Raw genomic sequence first — 24,503 nt, 5'->3', positions numbered from 1 at the left:
ACTCTAACATGTACCCAGAGTCTAAACACCCCTAACCTTACACTTATTAACCCCTAATCTGCCGCCCCTACTATCGCTGACACCTGCATATTATTATTAACCCCTAATCTGCCGCTCCCTACACTGCCGCAACATACATTATAGTTATGTACCCCTAATCTGCTGCCCCTAACACCGCCGACCCCTATATTATATTTATTAACCCCTAATCTGCCCCCACAACGTCGCCGCCAGCTACCTACAATAATTAACCCCTAATCTGCCGATCGGAGCTCACCGCTACTATAATAAATGTATTAACCCCTAAAGCTAAGTCTAACCCTAACACTAACACCCCCCTAAGTTAAATATAATTTTTATCTAACGAAATAAATTAACTCTTATTATATAAATTATTCATATTTAAAGCTAAATATTTACCTGTAAAATAAACCCTAATATAGCTACAATATAAATTATAATTATATTGTAGCTATTTTAGGATTAATATTTATTTTACAGGCAACTTTGTATTTATTTTAACCAGGTACAATAACTATTAAATAGTTAATAACTATTTAATAGCTACCTAGTTAAAATAATTACAAAATTACCTGTAAAATAAATCCTAACCTAAGTTACAATTAAACCTAACACTACACTATCAATAAATAAATTAAATAAACTACCTACAATTATCTACAACTAAACCTAACACTACACTATCAATAAATAAATTAAATACAATTCCTACAAATAAATACAATTAAATAAACTAACTAAAGTACAAAAAATAAAAAAGAACTAAGTTACAAAAAATAAAAAAATATTTACAAACATTAGAAAAAAATTACAACAATTTTAAACTAATTACACCTACTCTAAGCCCCCTAATAAAATAACAAAGACCCCCAAAATAAAAAAATGCCCTACCCTATTCTAAATTACAAAAGTTCAAAGCTCTTTTACCTTGCCAGCCCTTAAAAGGGCCCTTTTCGGGGGAAGGCCCCAAAGAATTCAGCTCTTTTGCCTGTAAAAAAATATATACAATACCCCCCCCCAACATTACAACCCACCACCCACATACCCCTAATCTAACCCAAACCCCCCTTAAATAAACCTAACACTAAGCCCCTGAAGATCTTCCTACCTTGTCTTCACCATGCCAGGTATCACCGATCGTTCCAGGCTCCGAAATCTTCATCCAAGCCCAAGCGGGGGCTAGACATCCATCATCCGGCTGAAGTCTTCTATCAAGCGACGGCTGAAGAAGTCCAGAAGAGGCTCCAAAGTCTTCATCCTATCCCGGAAGAAGAGTAGATCTGGACCGGCAACCATCTTCTTCCAAGCGGCATCTTCTATCTTCATCCGATGACGACCGGCTCCATCTTGAAAACCTCCACCGCGGACCCATCTTCTTCTTCCGACGACTTCCCGACGAATGACGGTTCCTTTAAGGGACCTCATCCAAGATGGCGTCCCTCGAATTCCGATTGGCTGATAGGATTCTATCAGCCAATCAGAATTAAGGTAGGAAAATTCTGATTGGCTGATGGAATCAGCCAATCAGAATCAAGTTCAATCCGATTGGCTGATTCAATCATCCAATCAGATTGAGCTCGCATTCTATTGGCTGTTCCGATCAGCCAATAGAATGCGAGCTCAATCTGATTGTCTGATCGGATCAGCCAATCGGATTGAACTTGATTCTGATTGGCTGATTCCATCAGCCAATCAGAATTTTCCTACCTTAATTCCGATTGGCTGATAGAATCCTATCAGCCAATCGGAATTCAAGGGACGCCATCTTGGATAGCTATTGTACCTGGTTAAAATAATTACAAAGTTGACTGTAAAATAAATATTAATCCTAAAATAGCTAAGATATAATTATAATTTATATTGTAGCTATATTAGGATTTATTTTACAGGTAAGTATTTAGATTTAAATAGGAATAATTTATTTAATAAGACTTAATTTATTTCGTTAGATAAAAATTATATTTAATTTAGGGGGGTGTTAGTGTTAGGGTTAGAATTAGCTTAAGGGGTTAAACAATTTATTAGAGTAGCGGTGAGCTCCGATCGGCAGATTAGGGGTTAATACTTGAAGTTAGCTGTCGGCAATGTTAGGGAGGGCAGATTAGGGGTTAATACTATTTATTATAGGGTTATTGAGGCGGGAGTGAGGCGGATTAGGGGTTAATACATTTATTATACTAGCGGTGAGCTCCGGTCGGCAGATTAGGGGTTAATTATTGTAGGTAGCTGGCGGCGACGTTGTGGGGGGCAGATTAGGGGTTAATAAATATAATATAGGGGTCAGCGGTGTTAGGGACAGCAGATTAGGGGTACATAGGGATAACGTAGTTAGCGGCAGTGTACGGAGCGGCAGATTAGGGGTTAAAAAATGTAAATATAGTGGCGGCGATGTGGGGGGGACCTCGGTTTAGGGGTACATAGGTAGTTTATAGGTGTTAGTGTACTTTAGAGCACAGTAGTTAAGAGCTTTATGAACCGGCGTTAGCCCAGAAAGCTCTTAACTACTGACTTTTTGCTGCGGCTGGAGTCTTGTCATTAGATTTCTAACGCTCACTTCAGACACGACTCTAAATACCAGCGTTAAAAAGATCCCATTGAAAAGATAGGATACGCAATTGACATAAGGGGATCTGCGGTATGGAAAAGTCGCGGCTGGAAAGTGAGCGTTAGACCCTTTAATGACTGGCTCCAAATACCAGAGGGCGGTAAAAACCAGCGTTAGGAGCCTCTAACGCTGGATTTGACGGCTACCACCCAACTCTAAATCTAGGCCTATGAGTTTTATTAGCTTCTATGATTTTTTCAATAGTATTACTTTTTTCCCTCACTTTATCAAGGCTGGCTAAATATTTAGCCGATTTACCAATTTGTCCTCTATATCTTGCGATTATTTTAAGTTCTTCCATTTTATTTTTTTGAGTTAAAAAAAGATCTCTCTCTTATCTTACAGAAATATATTTATTTCAGACTATGATATTGGGAGAGGCTATATAAGTCCTCTAGGCTATTCTAACTTGGTTTGAAAGTTGTAATTCCTGTGCTCTAGCTTTCTTCTTTAGTTTTATCATATAGGCTTTAATTTCACCCCTAATATAAGCTTTGGCTGTTTCCCAGAATATTTCAGATTTTTCATAGTAAGCACTTATATTTTTTATATTCTCTCCATTTCTGAATTAACCATTTTTGAAATTGCACATTATTTATTAGAAATTTAGGAAAGAAGAAATTAGATACTTGTCCGTGCATAACTACTCTAAGTGGGATTTCTAACTCGATAATAGCATGGTCCGAAATAAGCATGTCGTTAATTTCAAATTTAGTCTCTTGCATAAGAATAAGTTCTGAGATTAAAAAATAATCAATGCGAGAGAGAGATCTAAACGCTTTGGACTCGCATGTGTATTCTTTGGCATCCGGGTGTTGAATTCGCCAAATATCATGCAATTTTAAGTCTTTGGAGAGTTGTTTACATATGTTAGTTTTTGGCGTTACATAACCTAGCTCTTTTTGACCAATTCTGTCTACCACTGGGGAAGGAATCAATTAAAATCCCCTGCTGCTATTATATTTTGTCCAATATATTTAGAGAGGTGGCAAATAATTTTATACTAGAATTCTTGTTCTACTTTGTTAGGTCCATATATATTATATAGTATGAATTTAGTACCTTGAATTTCGATTTCTACTAGGATCCATCTATCATCTGGATCTATTTCAATATTTAAAATAGTATAGGTAAGATTTTTATTAAATATAATTGCTACCCCTCTTTTCCTGTGGGTGCATGAGGAGGCCACTACTTCCCCAACCCATTTCGATTTTAGTTTGTCTGTTTCCTTACTTCTAAGATGCGTTTCTTGAATAAAAACTATATCCGGGTTGTGTTTCCCGAGTTGTTTTAACCCCTTAAGGACCAGCGACGTACCCTGTATGTCACTGGCCTTTTTTTGGGACTTGATTGTTTTATAGTGCGGTCTTGCCACCAGCGTTGAGACTGCTCTATTCCACAAAGCCTGCTGGAGGGAGGGCATTAATAACATGTTCTTGCTAGATTTGTGCTATTATGTCCTGAAAAAACCCTTAACGACCAGTGACATACAGGGTACATTGTGGTCATTAAGGGGTTAATATCAATTTTCTTTTAATTGGGGAGGTGATACCTCCTACATTCCAGGATAGGTACTTAATATAATTCTTCATTTACAGGAGGTAGCAGAGCAGAACCTTATGTTCGCCTATCAGTAAATTCATCTTTTTCCTGTATAATCTTATCATGTTCATTTTATCTTGATAATTTAAAAATCTATTTTTTCTATCCAGTAGCTTGTGTTTTTGGGGTACCTAGCATATGCGCCCTTTCTACTGCTAAGGGAAGACTCTGTTGATGTATCCCAAGAGCTTGAGGTAAGACTGTGGCAGCAAAATGCAGAAGATCTGTGAATTATATGTTCTCTGGGAGGCCAATAATTTTTATATTATTACGTCTGGAGTGATTTTCTAAATCATAAATTTTATCTTGTAGATTTTTAATACTTTTCTCTTGTGATGTTATAGTCTGTCCTTGTGTATTAAGTCTGTCTTCTGCTTCAGAGATTCTGTCTTCTACTTCATTTAATCTATTAGCAAACTGTCGTAATTCAGTAGTTAAAGTAGATGTTTGGCTTTTGATTAAATCAAACTGGGGTAGAAAGAGATCAGATAGTTGTGCAACCAATGGTTGCAAATCTTTTTTTGGGATTAATGACTCATTTGGTGTCTCAGCACCTGTCTCAGAGGGGCGATTTTTTACCCCCTTAGTTTTAGCAGGCATGGTGGGAGAGTGTATTTTAGTATTTGTAATAAATTTTTCCATGTGCATTGAGTGAAAAAAGTGATATTGTCCCTTAATAAGGGTAGTGTAATAATAATAGTGCTAAATAAAATAAAATAAAATATATATATATATATATATACAAAAAAAAAGTGCAATAGTGAAGGGTGTATATAAATAGTCTAATACGGAACTCTATTATCTATTTAGTGCTATGTGGTTGATCTGCAATTAACGTTGAAAGTCTATATGTATATATATATATATATATATATATATACACACATATATATAGGTGTATATATGTGTATATGTGATTGTTTATGTGAATTTTTCTTTTTTTCCCCCTTTTCTCCCCTTTTTTCCTTCTTCCCCCTAAAATATGCAACGTTTAGCTAAATGTGAGAATAGAACAGTTTACCTAATACAAAATACAACATGGCAGAGATTTATATATATTCTCATAATGTCAGTATATTTATAAGAATCTTAGCGGTATTCTCCAAACAATGTGTGAGTATATGGCAGGGAATATATTTAACAATCAAGGATGTGGGGGTGCGTATTCAAATGGGTGCTTGCTCAGTAAAATAATTTAATTTAATTGTATAAATTTTTCAGTCCCTTTTCCCACAAACTGCTGTTATAGTATGTTGAAAACTCCTACTGTGTGCAGTGTCAGAGGGTTACCCCCCAAATCCCCTGATCTGTGCAATATGAAAGTTCACTTTTCCTTTTATAAACCACTGGTACAGGATATTCAATTAGTTAAGTGACTCACCACCACTGGCCAGGCTGTAGCTAGGTTAATATAAAAAAAAAAACACTCCAAATAGAGATAGCTACAGCCTGGCCAGTGCCTGAGAGGCAGGGTGAAACTTTGTGAGTTGTAGCAGCTGTAGACACGGCACCATTTAGCCCCATAAATTGATCATTTTCTGATCACTCGCAACCAGGATCCTGTTCACTAAAAACTAGAGAGGCAGTAATTATGATGAAATTGATACAAGCAGAGAATAGACACAGCGATCTTTAGCAAAAAAAAAAATGCTGTTTACTTTAAAACTAGAGAGGCAGCAATTGTGAAGAAATTGATACAAGCAGAGAACAGACACAGTGATCTTTAACAAAAAAAAAAAAATGCTGTTGACTTTAAAACTAGAGAGGCAGCAATTGTGAAGAAATTGATACAAGCAGAGAACAGACACAGTGATCTTTAGCAAAAAAAAAAAAAAAATGCTGTTGACTTTAAAACTAGAGAGGCAGCAATTGTGAAGAAATCGACACAAGCAGAGAACAGACACAGCAATCTTTCGTAACATAAAAATGCACATTATAATACAGAATTTGGTGTAAAGGTCTTTTTATTTTTTACACAGCAGAGCATTTAGTGCCTATAGTTTTTCACTGTGCAATCAGAAGTATACACGTTAGCTTTCCAGTTGTCTAGGGAACACAGGTGTTTAATCTACAATGACCATAGAAACAAGGCATGGGTGTGTACACCCTAACCAATTGAATCACAGAGGTGGGTTTTTAAACTTGAATCTCACACACAATTTTTAAGCAGGCTAGGATTAAGGCAGACGCTGAAACCGGTCAGCCTTTTTGTTTTCTGTGTTTCTAAGGTTATTTATCACTCTTACCCTGGGGGTTAGTTAACCCTTTTTGTTTTGTTTTATTCACAAAAATAATAAAGCAAGTCTTTTCAATTTACTTTTTGGTGCTCCTGACAACATTTTTTCATTGAATATATTTAACAATCTTTCTTTAGACTGAACCCACAATCAATACACTTCTAATAAGACAACACAATTAATATAAATATCTGAATTCTTTTATTTAGTTAATATCCATGAACATTTTTTAAATATATTTGTAATAAAAGGAATATGAAATAAATTTATATGCGTTAAAACCAACTATTAAGATATGCTATCCTTCTTACAAAGCCAGGAAAATGTATCTTTAAAACCAACCTTTCATTCAGAGCTGCATTTAAAATATTACAATGATACTAAAACCTTTAACATCCAAGCAGTACAATTCTAAACTGTGCTTATAAACAATAGGATAATATATATATATTCTGCTATTTAACTGTAATTTATCCTAATACAATATTAATTTACAATATCAGAACTTGCACAGATGAGTTACTTAGCCAATCAGATACAGATTTAAACAATATATAGGCTGTGACTACCAATTTAAAATACAATATACACTTCTGAATTATTATTATATGTTTGCATAGATAAACAATTTAAGATTGGGATTAGTTTAACAATACATAGGCTATGAAATGCTAACTTGAAATATGCACTATTTGCTTAACTCTGCTACATACAGCAATAGTAAATGTTTACTTTAAATGCTTGCATACAAATAGGCAGGCTAAGAGCTATTCAACAGACCTAATTATGATCATAACAGACATCCAGAAGAAGTAAGAGAACCAAATTGGACAAATAGAGGAACACATTATAATGATAATTTCCAGAATACCTATAGAACCAACACTTCATTTGAAAAACAACCATACTATCATCAGAACACATATAACACAAATCGAAATAAAGAACACAACAAACCACATTATAACGAACCATATAACCTAAATCAAAATTGGAGAGTACCACTACAGAACAGATTTTACCCTTTACAAGACACACCACGTTCAAATAGAAATAGGACTTTTTCAGATAATAGACCACCCACCTTTCCAAACAAGGAGAACTCCATCCAGAATCCACATTTTTTAGAGCAGTCCCCTGCTCAGGCAGGGACATCCAGAGATTTTATGGAAATAGGAAAACCCCAAAGAAATCAGTGGGGAAAAAGAAGGTTAGAGGCAGAAGAGGGAGAGGAACCAGACAACAAAACACAAAGGAGGTAAAAATAGACACCAAACCTTCAGGAATATTTAATCTCAGTAAATGTAATATTAACGATATACAGGCTAAAGTACTCAATAAAGGGTTAACGTTTGCACCTTCGTGCAAGCTTAACAAATTCGAAACTTTGATCAACATTAACCAATATATCCGCAAGCTAACATTAAAAAGATATTTTCTAAAAAATCCTATACAGGATAAAACTACATATACCAATAGTCAATATATCCACACAAATATGAAGGCTAAATCAAGTTTTTTTCCAATTCAAGAGAAAAGCGAACATATAAAATTATTTGAAGAAAACATAAAAAAAGATTTAGATCTTTTAGATCAAACTCGTCCTTTTAAAAAAAACTTAACAAACAAAGAATTAAATACACTCAAAGAATTACAAAATAATAAAGACATAACAATAAAGCCCGCCGACAAGGGTGGCGGTATTGTCATAATGGATACAGACTACTACATCAGCGAATCATATAGATTGTTAAAAGATACCACTACCTACACACAACTTAAACAGAATCCACTTAAACACCAAAAAATAAAACTAGAAAGTCTATTAAAAGAGGCTAACGAAAAAGGAATACTAAATAATTCAGAATTAGAATTCATAACCATCACACATCCAAAGACACCAACATTTTACTTTTTACCAAAGATTCACAAACATTTACAAAAACCCCCAGGACGTCCCATCATCTCAGGAATAGAGTCACTCACATCAAATCTTTCTCAATACATAGACTTTTTCTTACAGACATATGTCAGCAAATTACCAGCATACTTACGAGATTCCACACAGTTCTTAAATCAAATTGAAAATATAGAATGGCAGGAAAATTTCACCCTTGTAACATGCGACGTGAGTTCGCTTTACACCAATATATCTCATGATATAGGGTTAGAAGCTATACAAACATACCTAGACAGAGACAAAGAACTCCCCATCCTACAAAATAAATTTATCCTTCATTGTATTAATTTCATTCTTCATAATAACAGTTTTCTTTTCAAAAATGATATCTTCCTACAAATAAAAGGAACTGCAATGGGCACAAGGTTCGCCCCCAGTTACGCCAATCTATTTATGGGACTATTTGAAGAATTAAATATATACAATAGCCCATGGGGGGGCGAACCTTGTGCACTATTGCAGGTATATAGATGACATATTTATCATATGGCGAGGAGACACAGAACTTTTAGAATCATTTATAGAGGATATCAATTCAAATGATATGGGTATTAAATTCTCTCATGAATATAGTAATCAAAAAATAAATTTCTTAGATATTGAACTGAACATTATATCTAATAAAATTCACACTCAAACATATTTTAAAAGCACAGATGCTAACAATTATATACATCATGAAAGTTGTCATCTAAATTCATGGAAATCAAATATCCCTAAAGGTCAGTTCATGAGAATCAAAAAAAATTGCTCAGATATAGATAATTACGAAACCCAGTCACAAATATTAACTAAAAAGTTCATAGAAAAAGGATACAATGCAAAAACAATAGAGAAAACTAAACTAAAAGTAAAACAATTAGATAGAAATACATTACTAAAATCAAAAAATAAAAAGAAAAACCAGGACTTTAATACAGACAACTTATTCATTCCATTCATAACAGAATATAGTACCCAACATATGGAAATTAAAAGAATCCTCCAAAAACACTGGCACTTAATAAAAGAAGATAGAATATTAGGTGAAAAAGTGAAAGGCCAGCCAGATATAATTTTTAAAAAAGCAAAAAATCTTAAAAGTTTACTGTCACCTAGTGAATTCAAGGAAAGAAAAACAATAAAAGATAGAGATCTTAAAGGTAATGCATTAAGAGGCTATTTCCCGTGCAACACATGCAAAGCATGTACATATAGTACAAAAATTAAAGAAATTAATTCTTCATATAACAAATATAGTGTTAAAATTACACAAACTCTAAGATGTGCAGATAACAATATAGTGTATTGCATAAAATGTTCTTGTAATTTATTATATTTTGGACAGACCAGTAGAACATTACGTGATCGAATAAGGGAACATATCCTAAAAATTGAACACGGATCAGAAGAAACTAAACTCTATTCTCACTTTAAACAAATTCATTCAGGGAATCTTAAATATTTTAAATATTGGGGGGTTAAAAAACTTAATCTAGGAATTAGAGGAGGCAACATCACGACATTACTATGTAAAAAAGAAGCTGAATACATCTTTAATTTTAAAACACTCTACCCCTCTGGATTAAACTCAGAGCTGGATCTGAATGGCCTTTTTTAATAGACAGTAAAGTCCAAACCTCACCATCATATAATAATCCCTCTGCGATATGTCACTATACTAAACCTAGAGATTATACATGGGCAAATATAATACATATATAAATTGAGGAGTATATATTTTTATTTATTTTTTATATGTTTTTATACATTTTGCAAATAATTTTCTATGCATTTAAAAAAAAAAAAAAAAAAAAATTTATGTACTTGAATTTCTCATTTATATAAAATTTTTTATATACTTATAAAATTTATATATTCAGAACAACATATTTTTTAAAAAAGGATGGCTATATTAGCATCCTGACACATTATTTAATACTCTCCTGATCGCTAATATAATTAAATGGATTACTATATGCATACGTCATTACAATCAGATGTATGTATGCATAATTTATTGATTTTTTATCATATAATTTTTAACTTGTCTCATATGTCTTGCAATTTTTATTTATTTTTATTTTTATATTGTAATATACACATATTTTACATTACCCTCTATATATATATATCTCTTTAGGCTCACCATATATACACATATATTTAGATTTCTAACAATATTGGTAGAATCTCAGAGACAATACCACAGGTCGACTACAGAGATTAAGGGTTAAATATCCACAATAGCGCTAATTAATATAGGGATAACTGATATAGGGATAAAGCTGTAAATAAATATCATAATGTGATTCATATGTGTTTCTTTTACATGGGACTAATTATTATGATTTTTTGAAACTTAATAAGCTATTCGAAAGGTACCCTGAAAAAACTTTAAAAGTTCATACGATGTAACAATTCAATATGCACCAATCAAATAACCACCAATCAGAACAAAGCTGAACATTTTTAAACCAGGTGAATCCCCCAGGTGAGCATCTTGATAAAGGCCCAAGCGGCTGAAACGCGTAGAACTTTGCTCACTGGAAAGATTGCTACTTTTGGATACTTTCATTTAAGTCGGATATAGTGCAGTAGGCTGGGTACTTTGAACTAAACATAAGCATGTGCAGTTCTATAAGTATAATTCCTAACCCATGATCTGATCACTATCCTTCTTATAATTTAACCGCTGTGAAATAAGACAGCGGTGACTCAACAAACAATCTACTTCTCTTCAACTTTGCTCCGGAACCACTTGGAGGCAATTAACCACAAGGAGAAATCTCCCCACAACAACACAGAGATTTCACTGTCACGCTGACATTCGATACGGCGTATATGATACGCATACAAAGCCATCACAAACCACAGAGTTGATATAAAGAAAAAATATCAGGACACGGACATCATACGGCAGGGAAAATTAAAATTGGAACTTTGACCTTTTTCCTTGAGAGAACTGCCGACAAATAGAAACTGTTTCAAAAAACATAATCAATACAGGACTAAACACTGAGAGTCCCGGTCCATGGAAATAGCGAATATACACAAATCTCTGCATATAAGGTAATATCAATACAAATATCTAACACCTATATGCACGGTGATAATCGCTATTTTTTCTTTAAAGTTTAATATATAAAACCTGTTCAAATTGCTTTTAATTATTTTGTTATATTGTCATTGTTTTATAATATACGCTACATTTGTATACATTGTATCTAATTTTCCATATAGAATTGATGCCGGCATCCATCTTTATTTGTATTTTTAATTTTTATTAAAACTTTTTATATGAAACACAATGTTTATATGAATATCACTATATAAGAAAAATATATATAACTCTTACAGAATATCTATCTTTACACCCTCTTTAAGCTTTAATTTAGCGCTAACCCTAAACACACTTTTTTTTAAGAGCTATTCAAGGTTATGCAATACAATTTAAAAGCCCAATTTGTTCTTTCCAATCTTCCAATTGTAATTTTACTGTAGTGACTATGCATATAATTTATCTTACAAAAAACCTTGTATACATTACCAAATAAACAGCAATCCAGTTTCCAATGTTTCTCAACAGATCCAATTTCACCTCAGAAATTCAAAATTGGGGGTATTGCATATGGAGTTCAACAGTAGTTGTGTGCTTTAATAATAACCACAGTAGATATTCCTTCAGCTTTAGCCAGCAACCCCCTTATCAGTCTCTATGCTGGGGTTTAAATCATCTGATTTCACCCCTCCCCTTTTTTGATTATTATCAGTCATTGGTGAGTATTGGAAACGCCCACGGAGCCTTGTCTCGGATTGGTTCTTTGCAACTGAACATGGATTGGTTTATTTGGGAATGTGTTGCCAAGGAGATGCATCCCTGCAACAACCAATCATCTCATGGCTGCAATTCTCGCATCATAACACTGGGTGGCAGCATTACAAACAGACAGCACAAAACAATGCAGCATGACAATACATACAAATTCATTTAACCAACATTTTTAGACAGTGAAATATTTCTTTAAACTATGTAATAACTGACATAATTTCTTGTATTAATCTCTCACAATATTCATTTTATATGGGGCAGGATCACGTCACCTCTCTGATCATTTTGATATGAAACATCAAATATATCTAACATTATATTAAAATAATTTATATTTCATTTAGCCTAACAGAAAGTTTATATTTCATAGTCATATCACATCAAAGTAACTTTCATATCTTCATCTCACTATATTTTAAGAGATGTATTTAAAACTTTATAAACATTTATTGCACATTCATATGATATGACAGTGTCATTTATTATATTTTTTTAGGTTCACAAATATCTATTCATATTCTTAAAAACACAGAGGCTGAGGTATTTAGTGCACCTCTTTCTAAGTGCATAGATTGATGCCCATGACCAATGGTTGTCTGCAATAAAAATAGAAATAATTATTAGAAATGATCCAAGCATTCATATGTATTTGATGTAGTCATTACTTAACATAGCAATCATTCATTTAATATAAAATGTCTCAGTCCCATATATATACATATCTGGGTTATTTGAATTGTTCCAAACACATATGAAACTAGTATTGTTCCCTTTGCAAAAATGTATTTATTTTTATTTAAAATCTAAATACAGTTGTTTTGAAACCATGTGCTGTTATCCTAACGTCTTCACTGCCCTTTCAGTACTCAGTTTCCAGACTTTTTGTCTCTTACTCACCACATGGGGTCCCCTGCACCTAAGTGCAAATGCTGAAACTCTCACAAGATTTGTCACCTGAGCTAGATTCTTAGGTACATTGGGAGGGGTAAATAGATTTTATCTCACATTCCCAAGCAATCACACATATGGTTTCTGAAACTGTGGCTACATTTTAATTAAAACAAATGCCTTAGTGTCAAGCCTTTGGAGACATCCTGGAGATGTGTATTCATCATTTTACCTGTGTTAATTTTCAGTTCCTTGTGTTTATACAATTGCATAATTTAGCATATTGAGTGTGGGAGACAGACTTATTAAATAAAGACAAATATACTTGTATATATTATTTAATAATATTTTAAATACCTTGACAATAATCAGGAGACTATCAGTTAAGATCTTAAGATAGCAATAAGCATATATATCAATTCAGGTTTAAGCCTCTTAACTTTACTCTAAACATCTAATCCTCTGGACCTTGGTCTAAACATTCACTCAGTACTTATGATATGTATCGTATAGTGCTTACCAGGAGTATAACATTAATCACTTAGCCCCCCTGAGTTATACTGAGAATTTAGCTAAATGTGAGCATAGCACAGTTTGCCTTATACAAAATACAATGTAGCAGAGGTTTATATACAGTATATATAATAATCAGGAGAATATCAGTTAAGATCTTAAAATAGCAATAGGCATATAAATCAATTTAGGTTTAAGCCTCTAGACCTTACTCTAAACATTCACTCAGTACTTATAATATGTGTTGTATCCTGGTTACCAGGAGTATAACATTAATTACATAGCCCCCTGAGCTATGCAGAGAGTTTAGCCAAATGTGAGTATAGAACAGTTTGCCTAATACAAAATACAACATAGCAGAGGTTTATATATATATATATATATATATATATATATATATATATATATATATATATATATATATATATATAAAATCAGAAGAATATCAGTTAGGCTCTTAAAATAGCAATAGGCATATATATCTATTCAGGTTTAAGCCTCTAGACCTTACTCTAAATATTCACTCAGTACTTATACTGTAGTATGTGTCATATCCTCCTGATTACCAGGAGTATAACGTTAATCACTTAGCCCCCCTGAATTGTACAGAAAGTTTAACTAAAATGTGAGAATAGGGCAGTTTTGCCCAATACAGCATACAGGAGAATATCAATAAGATCTTAAGATAGCAATAGGCATATATATCAATTCAGGTTTAATCCTCTGGACCTTGGTCTAAACATTCACTCAGTACTTGTAGTATGTGTCGTATCCTGATTACCAGGAGTATAACATTAATCATTTAGCCCCCCTGAGTTATACTGAGAATTTAGCTAAATGTGAGCATATCACAGTTTGCCTTATACAAAATACAATGTAGCAGAGGTTTATATACAGTATATATAATAATCAGGAGAATATCAGTTAAGATCTTAAAATAGCAATAGGCATATAAATCAATTCAGGTTTAAGCCTCTAGACCTTACTCTAAACATTCACTCAGTACTTATAATATGTGTCGTATCCTGGTTACCAGGACTATAACATTAATCACTTAGCCCCCTGCATTATACAAAGAGTTTAGCTAAATATGAGAGTAGGACAGTTTTGGCCAAAACAAAATACAGGAGAATATCAGTAAGATCTTAAGATAGCAATAGGCATATATATCTATTCAGGTTTAAGCCTCTAGACCTTACTCTAAACATTCACTCAGTACTTGTAGCATGTGTCATATCCTGATTACCAGGAGTATAACGTTAATCACTTAGCCCCCCTGAATTATACATGAAGTTTAACTAAAATGTGAGAATAGGGCAGTTTTGCCCAATACAGCATACAGGAGAATATCAATAAGATCTTAAGATAGCAATAGGCATATATATCAATTCAGGTTTAAAGGGTCATGACACCCAATTTTTTTCTTTCATGATTTAGAAAGAGCATGTCATTTTAATCAACTTTCTAATTTACTTCTATTATCTAATTTGCTTCATTCTCTTGATATCACTTGCTGAAAAGCATATCTAGATATGCTCCGTAGCTGCTGATTGGTTGCTGCACATAAAGGCCTTGTGTGATTGGCTCACGCATGTACATTGCTATTTCTTCAACAAAGGATATCTAAAGAATTGAGCAAATTAGATAATAGAAGTAAATTGGAAGGTTGTTTAAAATTGCATGCCCTATCTGAATCATGAAAGTTTAATTTTGACTAGACTGTCCCTTTAAGCCTCTAGACCTTGCTCTAAACATTCACTCAGTACGTATAATATGTGTCGTATCTTGATTACCAGGAGTTTAACGTTAAACACTTAGCCACTGAATTATACAGAGAAATTAGCTAAATGTAAGGATAGAACAGTTTTGCCCAATACAACATACAGGAGAATATCAGTAAGATCTTAAGATAGCAATATGCATATATATCAAATCAGGTTTAAGCCTCTAGATCTTACTCTAAACATTCACTCAATACTTGTAATATGTGTCGTATCCTGATTAACAGGAATTTAAGGTTAATCACTTAGCCAGTAACAGAGACACATCTATTGGTTATCTTCTCAGATACATACATAGAAAAGAAATATTTTGCAACATGCCGTTTGAAAACATCAAAGAGCAGGCTAGCTACCAAAAATGACAGGTTATAAAACAAATAGGTCTGTTTTTTTTGTTTGTTTTTTCCAGTGGACCCCTTCTTCCTTTTTCACCTCTCGCCCCTCTCTTTGCCAATATATAAATCTCAAAGTTAAAGTCCAAGTCTACTTAGGTAGCTAAGAGAAGGACATAAGGCTCAGGATTTCATCCTTAAAACATACAAAAGATCCGACAGGATTTTTCCATTCAATGTAAGCCCCCTTTTTTTTTCCTGTTTGCAAAGTATCCGTAAGTGTGTGTGGGAGGGAGACAAGAAAAGAGAGTACCTGATGTAGATCAAAGTCCAGTCTGCGTTATTATAGTGCGACCCAGCTTAGAGCCTTCCTGTAGGATTCTTCCGTAATATTGTAGTTAATAATGTCCAAACTTAGAAAGACTGAGCGAGTGCTAGCCCTTAAAAGACAAGAGAAAGCTTCTATTTGTAGCCGTAGCGCTTACATCTCAGGTGAACCATTACGGGTAGAACTTCTATAGCAAGCCATCAAGCCTGTGTTCACTCTCTGATCCAGGAGTCAGGACGCTCCCCCAGCTTACTAGCTTTCCTCTGGATATACTTAACAGTATGCAGCAAATCTTTGCACTCCAGACACTTCAGGAGCGGCAACCCTCTTTTTCTAACTCTCGGATAGAGAGGGTAGGTAGCGTCTTCTGCTGTCAAGCTGTGTACTATCGATGGTGTCTGGTTGTGGCCTAGGCAAGGAATCCCTTTACGGCTTGAAGTGACTTTGTGGTTGGTCCAGTGGACTGCTGTCCTAGGGCGCAAGAATATATTTTCTGGGCCACAACGGACAGAGCACCTTGGGCGAGAAAAACTATTGAGCTCTTCGAGCAGCACGCCGGAGACCTGCGCTGCTTAGCTCCGCCCACCGGAAGTCCAGCCTTATATTTAATTGGCTATTATAGCCATTTAAATGCACATATCACTAGAGCTGTGTCTACTTCACACTATTGCATCTATTTATCAAGCCGTCAACGGTAAATACGCTGGAATTCCGCAGTATATTTGTGGCGAGCCTGATTCCCCTTAGTTATCAAACCCTACAGATTGGTAAAAGTAGAATTTTGTGATGTAACATATGATCCGTCGGACTCAGTACGATCCAGATCGATGCTTACGTCACTACAGATGTTCCGAACGCAAATTCGGCACAATCTGACTACTTTTGCTAGTTATCAAATATCTATCAGGTACGCTCGGCACTATTCCGGCCCAGCGTACCTGGTTTTAAATCCGCCACCCTGGAGGCGGCGGATGCCATAGGAATCAATGGGAGTCTGAAAGCAGCAAAAGCTTATGTTCGCTGCTGCCCAATATCCCACTGATTCCTATGGGAACGTTTACACCTAACACCCTAACATGTACCCTGTGAGTCTAAACACCCCTAATCTGCCCCCCCTACACCGCCGCCACCTACATTATACTTATTAACCCCTAATCTACCCCCCTACACCGCCGCCACCTACATTATACTTATTAACCCCTAATCTGCCCCCCCTATACCGCCGCCACCTACATTATACTTATTAACCCCTAATCTGCCCCCCCTACATCGCTGCAACCTACATTATACTTATTAACCCCTAATCTGCCCCCCCTACACCACCGCCACCTACATTATACTTATTAACCCCTAATATGCTGCCCCAACACCGCCGCCACCTACCTACATTTATTAACCCCTAATCTGCCGCCCCCCGCGTTGCTGCCACTATATTACATTTATTAACCCCTAAACCTAAGTCTAACCCTAACACCCCCTAACTTAAATATAATTTAAATAAATCTAAATAAATATTACTATCATTAAATAAATTATTCTTATTTAAAACTAAATACTTACCTATAAAATAAACCCTAATATAGCTACAATATAACTAATACAGCTTGAAGTGACTTTGTGGTTGGTCCAGTGGACTGCTGTCCTAGGGCACAAGAATATATGTTCTGGGCCACAATGGACAGAGCACCTTAGGCGAGAAAAACTATCGAGCTCTTCGAGCAGCACGCCGGAGACTTGCGCTGCTTAGCTCCGCCCACCGGAAGTCCAGCCTTATATTTAATTGGCTATTATAGCCATTTAAATGCACATATCACTAGAGCTGTGTCTACTTCACACTATGGCATCTATTTATCAAGCCGTCAACGGTAAATATGCTGGAAGTCCGCAGTATATTTGTGGCAAGCCTGATTTCTTCCCCTTAGTTATCAAACCCTACAGACCGTTAAAAGTAGAATTTTGTGATGTAACATATGATCCGCCGGACTCAGTCCGACCCAGATCGATGCTTACGTCACTACAGGTGTTCCAAACGCAAATTCGGCACAATATGACTACTTTTGCTAGTTATCAAATATCTACTAGGTACGCTCGGCACTATTCCAGCCCAGCGTACCTGGTTTTAAATCCCATGCCATAGGAATCAATGGGAGTCTGAAAGCAGCGAAAGCTTATGTTCGCTGTTGCCCAATATCCCATTGATTCCTATGGGAACGTTTATACCTAACACCCAAACATGTACCCTGTGAGTCTAAACACCCCTAATCTGCCCCCCCCACACCGCCGCCACCTACATTATACTTATTAACCCTTAATCTACCCCCCCTACACCGCCGCCACCTACATTATACTTAATAACCCCTAATCTGCCCCCCTACACCGCCGCCACCTACATTATACTTATTAAACCCTAATTTGCCCCCCCTACACCGCTGCAACCTACATTATACTTATTAACCCCTAATCTGCCCCAACTACACCACCGCCACCTACATTATACTTATTAACCCCTAATATGCCGCCCCAACACCGCTGCCACCTACCTACATTTATTAACCCCTAATCTGCCGCCCCCACGTTGTCGCCACTATATTAAATTTATTAACCCCTAAACCTAAGTCTAACCCTAACACCCCCTAACTTAAATATAATTTAAATAAATCTAAATAAATATTACTATCATTAAATAAATTATTCCTATTTAAAACTAAATACTTACCTATAAAATAAACCCTAAGATAGCTACAATATAACTAATAGTTACATTGTAGCTAGCATAGGGTTTATTTTTATTTTACAGGCAACTTTGTATTTATTTTAACTAGGTACAATAGTTATTAAATAGTTATTAACTATTTAATAACTTCCTAGTTAAAATAAATACAAATATAAAACCTAACCTAAGTTACAATTACATATATAAATAGGGGGTAGGGAGATTGCCTTAACAGTATATTAACCTGAGTGTACAATTTAACTTCAGGAATTTTAAATGTTACCTTATATGAAGGAGCATTGTGCAGACCCTTAAAAATACTATACAAAAATATTAAGAAAAGGTAGAAAGTGTAGAACCTTAAATTATTGAACTACACACAAGACAGGGATTTCAGCACAAATAATTTATTTTGAATAAAATAATCACGAAAAAAATAGTTGTTGAAATGAAACACTTGGACCTAGATTTGGAGTTTGGCGGTAGCCGTGAAAACCAGAGTTAGAGGCTCCTAACGCTGGTTTTAGGCTACCGCCGGTATTTGGAGTCACTCAAAATAGGGTCTAACGCTCACTTTTCAGCCGCGACTTTTCCATACCGCAGATCCCCTTACGTAAATTGCGTATCCTATCTTTTCAATGGGATTTTTATAACTCCGGTATTTCGAGTCGTTTCTGAAGTGAGCGTTAGACATCTAACGACAAAACTCCAGCCGCAGGAAAAAAGTCAGTAGTTAAGAGCTTTCTGGGCTAACGCCGGTTCATAAAGCTCTTAACTACTGTGCTCTAAAATACACTAACACCCATAAACTACCTATGTACCCCTAAACCGAGGTCCCCCCACATCGCCGACACTCGAAAAAAAATTTTTAACCCCTAATCTGCCGACCGCCACCTACGTTATCCTTATGTACCCCTAATCTGCTGCCCCTAACACCGCCGACCCCTGTATTATATTTATTAACCCCTAATCTGCCCCCCTCAACGTCGCCTCCACCTACCTACACTTATTAACCCCTAATCTGCCGACCAGACCTGAGCGCTACTATAATAAAGTTATTAACCCCTAATCCGCATCACTAACCCTATCATAAATAGTATTAACCCCTAATCTGCCCTCCCTAACATCGCCGACACCTAACTTCAATTATTAACCCCTAATCTGCCGACCGAATCTCGCCGCTATTCTAATAAATGTATTAACCCCTAAAGCTAAGTCTAACCCTAATACTAACACCCCCCTAAGTTAAATATAATTTAAATCTAACTAAATTAATTAACTCTTATTAAATAAATTATTCCTATTTAAAGCTAAATACTTACCTGTAAAATAAATCCTAATATAGCTAAAATATAAATTATAATTATATTATAGCTATTTTAGGATTAATATTTATTTTACAGGTAACTTTGTATTTATTTTAACCATGTACAATAGCTATTAAATAGTTAAGAACTATTTAATAGCTAAAATAGTTAAAATAATTACAAATTTACCTGTAAAAGAAACAAATAAACCTAACACTAGACTATCAATAAATTAATTAAATAAACTACCTACAATTACCTACAATTAACCTAACACTACACTATCAATAAATTAATTAAATACAATTGCTACAAATAAATACAATTAAATAAACTAGCTAAAGTACAAAAAATAAAAAAGAACTAAGTTACAAAAAAATAAAAAAATATTTACAAACATAAGAAAAATATTACAACAATTTTAAACTAATTACACCTACTCTAAGCCCCCTAATAAAATAACAAAGCCCCCCAAAATAAAAAAATGCCCTACCCTATTCTAAATTACTAAAGTTCAAAGCTCTTTTACCTTACCAGCCCTGAACAGGGCCCTTTGCTGGGCATGCCCCAAGAAATACAGCTCTTTTGCCTGTAAAAAAAAACATACAATACCCCCCCCCCAACATTACAACCCACCACCCACATACCCCTAATCTAACCCAAACTCCCCTTAAATAAACCTAACACTAAGCCCCTGAAGATCTTCCTACCTTATCTTCACCATACCAGGTTCACCGATCCGTCCTGAAGAGCTCCTCCGATGTCCTGATCCAAGCCCAAGCGGGGGGGCTGAAGAGGTCCATTATCCGGCTGAAGTCTTCATCCAAGCGGGGCAGAAGAGGTCTTCCATCCGATTGAAGTCTTCATCCAAGCGGCATCCATCCGGAGCGAAGCGGCAGCATCCTGAAGACCTCCACCGCGGAACATCCATCCTGGCCGACGACTGAACGATGAATGACGGTTCCTTTAAATGATGTCATCCAAGATGGCGTCCCTTGAATTCCGATTGGCTGATAGGATTCTATCAGCCAATCGGAATTAAGGTAGGAATATTCTGATTGGCTGATGGAATCAGCCAATCAGAATCAAGTTCAATCCGATTGGCTGATCCGATCAGCCAATCAGATTGAGCTTGCATTCTATTGGCTGTTCCGATCAGCCAATAGAATGCAAGCTCAATCTGATTGGCTGATTGGATCAGCCAATCGGATTGAACTTGAATCTGATTGGCTGATTCCATCAGCCAATCAGATTATTCCTACCTTAATTCCGATTGGCTGATAGAATCCTATCAGCCAATCAGAATTGAAAGGACGCCATCTTGGATGACGTCCCTTAAAGGAGCCTTCATTCGTCGGTAGTTCGTCGGGAAAGGAGGATGTTCCGCGTCGGCGGGATGAAGATTCAAGACCCGGCTTCGACGATGACCTCGCCCGGATAGAAGACTTCTTCAGCGCCGCTTGGAGGATCACTTCATCGGATGGAAGATTTCTTCAGCGCCCCTTGGAGGATAACTTCTGCCGGTCCGGATGTCCTCTTCAGTTCCATCGGTGGCTCGGCTGAGTGAAGACAACTAAAGGTAGGATGATCTTCAGGGGATTAGTGTTAGGTTATTTTAAAGGGGGTTTGGGTTAGATTAGGGGTATGTGGGTGGTGGGTTTTAATGTTGGGGGGGTTGTATTTTTCTTTTACAGGCAAAAGAGCTGAACTTTGGGGCATGCCCCCACAAAAGGCCCTTTTAAGGGCTGGTAAGGCAAAAGAGCTGTTTACTTTTTAATGTAGAATAGGGTAGGGCATTTTTTTATTTTGGGGGGGTTTGTTATTTTATTAGGGGGCTTAGATTAGGTGTAAGTAGCTTAAAATTTTTGTAATATGTTTTTAAATGTTTGTAACTTTTATTTTTTATTTTTTGTAACTTAGCTTTTTTTATTTTTTGTACTTTAGTTAGTTTATGTAATTGTATTTAATTGTAGTTATTTGTAGGTAGTTTAATTAATTAATTTAATGATAGTGTAGTGTTAGGTTTAATTGTAACTTAGGTTAGGATTTATTTTACAGGTAATTTTGTATTTCTTTTAGCTAGGTAGTTATTAAATAGTTAATAACTATTTAATAACTATTCTAACTAGCTAAAATAAATACAAAGTTGCCTGTAAAATAAATATAAATCCTAAGATAGCTACAATGAAATTATTAATTATATTGTAGCTATAGTAGGGTTTATTTTACAGGTAAGTATTTAGTTTTAAATAGGAATAATTTATTAAAGTATAGTGTAGTGTTAGGTGTAATTGTAACTTAGGTTAGTTTTTATTTTACAGGTTAATTTCTCTTTATTTTAGCTAGGTAAGCTATTAAATAGTTAATAACTATTTAATAGCTATTGTACCTAGTTAAAATAAATTGAAAGGTACCTGTAAAATAAAAATAAATCCTAAGATAGCTACAATATAATTATTATTTATATTGTAGCTATATTAGGGTTTATTTTATAGGTAAGTATATAGTTTTAAATAGGATTAACTTAGTTAATAATATAAATATGATATAGATGTATTTAATTAATATTTAAGTTAGGGGGGTGTTAGGGTTAGTGTTAGACTTAGGTTTAGGGGTTAATAATTTTATTACAGTGGCGGCGGTGTAGTGGGGGGCAGGATAGGGGTTAATAAATTTATTATAGGTGGCGACGGTGTAGGGGGGGCAGGATAGGGGTTAATAAATTTAAGATAGGTTGCGGCGGGTTCAGGGAGCGGCGGTTTAGGGGTTAAACTATTTATTTATTTGCGGCGAGGTGAAGGATCAGCAGGATAGGGGTTAATAACTTTATTACAGAGGGCGGCGGTATAGGGGGGGCAGGATAGGGGTTAATAGGTATAATGTAGGTGGCGGTGGGCTCCGGGAGCGGCGGTTTAGGGGTTAAGACATTTATTATATTTGCTGTGGGCTCCGGGAGCGGCGGTTTAGGGGGTAATAACTTTATTTAGTTGCGGCGGTGTAGGGGGGGCAGATTAGGGGTGTTTAGACTCGGGGTACGTGTTAGGGTGTTAGGTGTAGACAGCTCCCATAGGAATCAATGGGATATCTGGCAGCAGCGACCTTGTACTTTCGCTATGGTCAGACTCCCATTGATTCCTATGGGATCCGCCGCCTCCAGGCTGGCGGATTGAAAACCAGGTACGCTGGGCCGTAAAAGTGCCGAGCGTACCTGCTAGTTTTTTGATAACTAGCAAAAGTAGTGAGATTGTGCCGCACTTGTGTGCGGAACATCTGGAGTGACGTAAGAATCGATCTGTGTCGGACGGAGTCCGGCGGATCGAAGCTTACGTCACAAAATTCTACTTTTGCCGGTCTGAAGCCTTTGATAACTAAGGCGAATCAGCCTCGCCACAAATACGCTGCGGAATTCCAGCGTATTTGAGGTTGACAGCTTGATAACTAGGCCACAATGGCTTTTCACCAATTTATCTTTAAGATTTGGTGCTCTCCTAGCTACCAGAGAGGGCTTTTCTCCTACTATACTTCCAATTTCTACAAGTAGGAACTGCCATTTGTCAGAGAGAATACCTCTGATTCTCTCCCAGTGGCAATTGTACGCAGTCACAAACCAAACTTTTTGCTCTCCTATTTCAGTTTTGCACTTATAGAGCAAATCATCCCTATTCTCTCTCCTTGCTCTATTTAGAGCTTATCTTAAGTTTCTCTTAGAATAGCCTCTATTTTCAAATCTATTAAACATTTCTATTGCATGTGTGTCAAACTTTTTCATACTTGAACAATTTCTCCTTAAACTGAGAAATTGCCCAACTGGTATCCCCCGAATTAATGGCCTTGGGTGGTGACTTGAGGCTTCCAAAATATTATTTGTTGCTGTATCTTTTCGGTATATTTCAGTCACAAGGTTCCTGCCCTCCTTTTTGATTTTTACATCAAGGAAGGTCACTTGCACTGAAATCAAAAGTTAACAAAATATTAAACGAATTTGTATTTAAGATCTTAACAAATTCTCTTAGAGAGTCTTCAGTCCCCTTCTATAGGAGGAAGACATCATCTACAAAGCGTAGCCAAATTAGAACATGTTCTTCTAGCCAATCCTGAAGATCTCCAAAGACTACAGTGTTTTCCCAGAATCCTAAATGGAGACAAGCATAAGATGGGGCACATGTCGCCCCCATTGCCGTTCCCCTAATTTGTTTATAGAATTTCTGGTCAAAGCAAAAAACATTATTTGTTAGTACAAACTTCAAAAGGTCCAAAACAAACTCTGTGTGTTTTTGGTACATCGGACCTCTACTCTCCAAAAAATGCCTGGCTGCTTTTAGGCCAACCTCGTGGGGTATTGAAGAGTAGAGTCCCTCCACATCTAAAGACACCAGTAGAACATCTGGTTTCACCTCTAAAC

The sequence above is a fragment of the Bombina bombina genome, chromosome 2 (genome assembly GCF_027579735.1).
Source record: "Bombina bombina isolate aBomBom1 chromosome 2, aBomBom1.pri, whole genome shotgun sequence".
Classification (NCBI taxonomy): domain Eukaryota; kingdom Metazoa; phylum Chordata; class Amphibia; order Anura; family Bombinatoridae; genus Bombina; species Bombina bombina.
This window is presented reverse-complemented; position numbering follows the sequence as displayed.